Source organism: Arachis stenosperma, chromosome 3 (genome assembly GCF_014773155.1).
Source record: "Arachis stenosperma cultivar V10309 chromosome 3, arast.V10309.gnm1.PFL2, whole genome shotgun sequence".
In the NCBI taxonomy this organism is placed as follows: domain Eukaryota; kingdom Viridiplantae; phylum Streptophyta; class Magnoliopsida; order Fabales; family Fabaceae; genus Arachis; species Arachis stenosperma.
Window position 1 is genome coordinate 119802009 of NC_080379.1, and position 5099 is coordinate 119807107.

At 39.5% G+C, this 5099-nt stretch overlaps 1 non-coding gene across 1 annotated transcript; it reads right to left on the reverse strand.

Moving 5' to 3' along the window:
- Positions 1-411: 411 nt before the first annotated feature.
- On the reverse strand, positions 412-519 carry LOC130971711 (small nucleolar RNA R71). The gene has a single exon (XR_009082924.1). It is a non-coding gene; the product is annotated as a small nucleolar RNA R71 (small nucleolar RNA).
- Positions 520-5099: the final 4580 nt, after the last annotated feature.

Genomic DNA, 5099 nt, shown 5'->3' on the forward strand with positions numbered 1-5099 from the left:
GCAGCAAAAGAAACAATTATGGCCGAACCAAACAACAATACAAGGAAGATGCTTGGTGATTTTACTACACCAACTTCAAATTCCTATGGAAGAAACATCTCAATCCCTGCCATAGGAGCTAACAATTTTGAGCTAAAGCCTCAATTAGTTTCTCTACTGCAACAGAACTATAAGTTTCATGGACTTCCATCAGAAGACCCTTATCAGTTCTTAACTGAGTTCTTGCATATCTGTGATACTGTTAAGACCAATAGAGTTGATCCTGAAGTCTACAAGCTTATGCTTTTCCCTTTTGCTGTAAGAGACAGAGCTAGAACATGGTTGGACTCACAACCTAGAGATAGCCTGGACTTTTGGGATAAGCTGGTCACGACTTTCTTAGCCAAGTTCTTTCCTCCTCAAAAGCTAAGCAAGCTTAGAGTGGATGTTTAGACCTTCAGAAAAAAAGATGGTGAATCCCTCTATGAAGCTTGGGAAAGATACAAGCAACTGACCAAAAAGTGTCCTTCTGACATGCTTTCAGAATGGACCACATTAGATATATTCTATGATGGTCTGTCTAAATTTTCTAAGATGTCACTGGACCACTCTGCAGGTGGATCCATTCACCTAAAGAAAATGCCTGCAGAAGCTCAGGAACTTATTGAAATGGTTGACAGTTCATGTATACCTCTGAGAGGAATCCTGTGAGTAATGGGACGCCTCAAAAGAGAGGAGTTCTTGAAATTGATGCTCTGAATGCCATATTGGCTCAGAACAAAATATTGACCCAACAAGTCAATATGATCTCTCAGAGTCTGAATGGATTGCAAAATGCATCCAACAGTACTAAAGAAGCATCTTCTGAAGAAGAAGCTTATGATCCTGAGAACCCTGCAATGGCAGAGGTGAATTACATGGGTTAAGCCTTTGGCAACACCTATAATCCTTCATGGAAAAATCATCCAAATTTTTCATGGAAGGATCAACAGAAGCAAGGCTTCAATAATGACAATGGTGGAAGAAACAGGTTTAGCAATAGCAAACCTTTCCCATCATCATCTCAGCAACAGACAGAGCATTCTGAGCAGAATCCTTCTAGCTTAGCAAACATAGTCTCTGATCTATCTAAGGCCACTCTTAGTTTCATGACTGAAATAAGATCCTCTATTAGAAACTTGGAGGCACAAGTGGGATAGCTGAGTAAAAAAGTTCCTGAAACTCCTCCTAGCACTCTCCCAAGCAATACAGAAGAGAATCCCAAAGGAGAGTGCAAGGCCATTAATGTAATTAAAATGGCCGAACCTAAGAAGGAGGAGGAGGACATGAATCCCAATGAGGAAGACATCAGGGAACGTCCAATGGTCAGTAAAGAGTACCCTAATGAGGAACCAAAGGAATCTGAGGCTCATACAGAGACCATAGAGATTCCATTTGACCTTCTTTTACCATTCATGACCTCTGATGACTATTCATCTTCTGAAGAGGATGAAGACATTGTTGAAGGGCAAGTCGCCCAATACTGATAACAAATCATCATATACCTATTTTTCTATGCTTTTTCATACAAGAAATTGATGATTAGTGCTTAAATATTGCATTCTTTTGTGCTTAATTAGAAGATTTCCTTGATCTTTTAATTTTATAAATCTTGTAGGAAATAAGAAGAAAAAGAAGCAAAGAAGCACAAAAAAAGAGGAAAAAAGAGCTTTGGAGCACACTTTGAAGTTGGAGCACACTTTGGAGGCTTAGGCCACGCTTTTAAAAGCGTGGCCCATGACCAAATTAATGAAGAATAGGCAAACAGCACACACTGCCCTGCCCTTGCCAAGGGCAGGGCAGAATCATGATGAAACAAAGTGAGGTTGGAGCAAATTTTCGCTAAGTTAAAATCTGGCCGCTCACAGCATGACCATGCCTCCTTCAAAGGGCTATAACTTGAGCTACAAATGTCCGATTGATGAGCTTCCAGCTGCGTTGGAAAGCTGACATTCAGAGATTTCCAACGATATATAGAAATCCATATTTGGCGTACAATTGAGGTAGGAACGGAAGGCATCTTTAAGGGCCAAAAGTAAGCAAAAATAAACCAAGGAAAAGAAGTAGCGTGTGCATCCACCGAGTTTCGAACACGGAGCTTCACTTTTGGAAACATTGCCCTGCCCTCCGCAAGGGCAGGGCAGCATTTTGTGGTGCACAGCCAGCGCACCAGATTGGCACGCACCAAGGACTCTCGGCAGCATCAGCAGGCACGGGCAGCAGAATCTGGCGCACCAAAAACTTCTGCCCTGCCCTCCACAAGGGCAGGGCAGCATCCTGCAGCACCAACTCACACCAACCAGCACGCACCAAGGGCGCACGCAACATTTTCTGCCCTGCCCTCCACAAGGGCAGGGCAGCCTCCTGGGAGCAAATAATCATGGGCCAAAAGTTCAATTTCATATAAATTCAATTCCTCACCAAATTGAATCAAGGCCATCCAAGACCCATTCTCCCTCAAATCCAAATCAAGCAAAGCCCACTCAACATGACTCAAAGGCACACAGAGAAGCTAGATTAGGAATTTCATTTTGTGAATTTGTTTTTAATTTCAATTTTATTTTATTTTCATTTTGTAAAAATTCATTTGCTGTTTTAAATCTTCTTCTTCTGCAACTTTAGCTTTTCTGTTTTGGATCTTGAATTGAGGTTGAAGAGCTCCATTGATTCAAATTCTGAGAATCATCTTCCACTCTTCCTCTCAATTGATCTAAGGATTGGGTTTTAATCTTCTCTGCTATTTTTAAACCTCATTTTCTTCTGCAATATATTTTCTGACTGAGCAAAGGAGAATTGAGATCCAGATTTGCTTCCTGAGTTCATTGCTCTTCTTGGATCCTCAAATTCTCTTTTAGATTTTACAATTGAGCTAAGTTTCTTTCTGTCTTGTTCTTCAAGCAATTTTCCATTTCTGTTTAAATCTGTTACACTTATTTCATCTTTTACTCCTCTGCTTGATTGCTCTTTACATTTTCTTGTTGATTTTTAAATTCCCTGCACCCAATCCCCTTTACATTTGATGCAATTTACTTTTCTTGCAATTTAAGTTTCAGCTCTTTTACTTTCTTGCTCTTTAAGTTTCAATGCAATTTACTTTCTGCACTTTATAATTCCTGCAAATTTACTTTCTGTTGGCTACAATTTCACTCAATTCCACTTCAATGTTAGCTTGACTAAACTAATCACCCACTAAAGTTGCTTGATCCATCAATCCCTGTGGGATCGACCTCACTCTAAGTGAGTTATTACTACTTGATGCGACCCGGTATACTTGCCGGTTGGATTTGTGTGTTGGAGATTTGTTTTTTCCGCAAAAACACCATCAAGTTTTTGGCGCCGTTGCCGGGGATTGATTAGATCAACAATGATTAAGTGGGTGAGAAGTCTAGATCAAGCATTTTCTTTTTTTTGTTCTCTGTTTTAGATTGAAACCAAGGTGTTTGAGTTATTGCCTCAATAAGAAATTCTTTCTCTATGACATGAATTTCAAATTTCATTGATGTTTACAAAATACAAATGGAGTTCAACTCATCTTATGGTCAAACAAAATTTTATGGGATATCACCCACCATCACCAATCTCTAATGGTGGTTGGGAATATCACCAAGAAACTTCAAATTCTGGGCACTCCAATTCATGGAGCTATGCTTCAGAGCCACAAGATGAGAAAGAAAATCATATGGGATATTTCCCTCCACCACAAAATGATGCAAGTCATGATTCTAATGGTGGCTGGGAAGGGAATTCTAGTGCTCCATATGATATTCATCCAAAGACATCATCACTTGACCATACTTCAACAGAAAGCCCCTTTCAAAACTCACCACCCACACAAACTTCCATGAACCACTCAAGGCTCTCAAAGCTTGAGTCCATGTTCAAAAAATATGAGGAGGAGACAATGAAAGTCTGGAAAGAACAAGAAAACTCCCTCAAAAACATGGAAGTGCAGCTAGCTCAATTGGTGAGTGCAACGAAGAAGGAGGAAAAACAAGAGGAAGAGGCTACTGCATCAAGTGAAATTGCAAAGAAGGAAGAGGTGGTGGAAACATTTGAACCTAAAACTGCACTTGAGATGACAAGAGAACCTGAACACTCACAACCTCCTCAAACTCCCTTGGACCAAAGATGCTCAACACTGATCGAAAAATATGAAGAGGAGATGAAGAAAGCTTGGGAAGATCAACAAACCTCCTCCATGAAAGAGCTATTAAAGCAAATGTTGAGTGTAAAAGAGGAAGTGGAAGAACAAGCTAGTGAGGAGGATAATCAAGAACGTCCAAACTCAAGGGACACAGAGAGACACATGAAGGACAAGCTCATTGAACCACCAATTCAAAAGGCTCTGGATGAAGATCAAACTCCAAAAATCACACAACAACCAATTCATGAATCCAAAGAAGTGAAGGCAACTAACAAGAGCACCAATCCTGTCCCTGATCCAGCAAGCAAGATCAATCAAGCCATTTGCAAAAGGAAGCTTGCTGAGGAAAGGCCAAGACAAGGGACAGTAGCTGAATCTTCTCCCCACTTGAGGTCATTCCTCTTAACAAACTGGAAGAAGAGGAAGAAAGTGAAGAACAATATGTCAAGCTAATGACACTAAAAGAGCGCTTGTTGGGAGGCAACCCAACCTTAGGTAACATTTCATCTATCTGTTTTGTTTATTCTCTTTCTTTGCTGTGTTTAAATTTCAATAAATTGGCATATGATCACATTCTAAGTTTGGTGTTGCCCTGCAACAAATTGTTTTCAATTTCTTAGGATGATTGCATCAATTCTACATGAAAGTGTCACATTAAGATTCTAAGTTTGGTGTGCCATTTATTCTTCTATGCAACTCATCTAGCAACATCACTTGTCTGCATAATCATATTGCCTTTGCATTGTTATTTTTCTTTTGTTTTGACATTTTGTTTGCATTCTCTTTGTTTTAGTCACCTCTTTATTTTTAAGTTTTCTTTTTTCAACTATTTTTGTTAATACAGCATCAAGAGATCCTTATTCATGATAGATTTTTGGCTTGATGATTGTATTCAACAAAAAACAGTTTCTTTTGTTTAGTTTTGTTTCAAATAAAA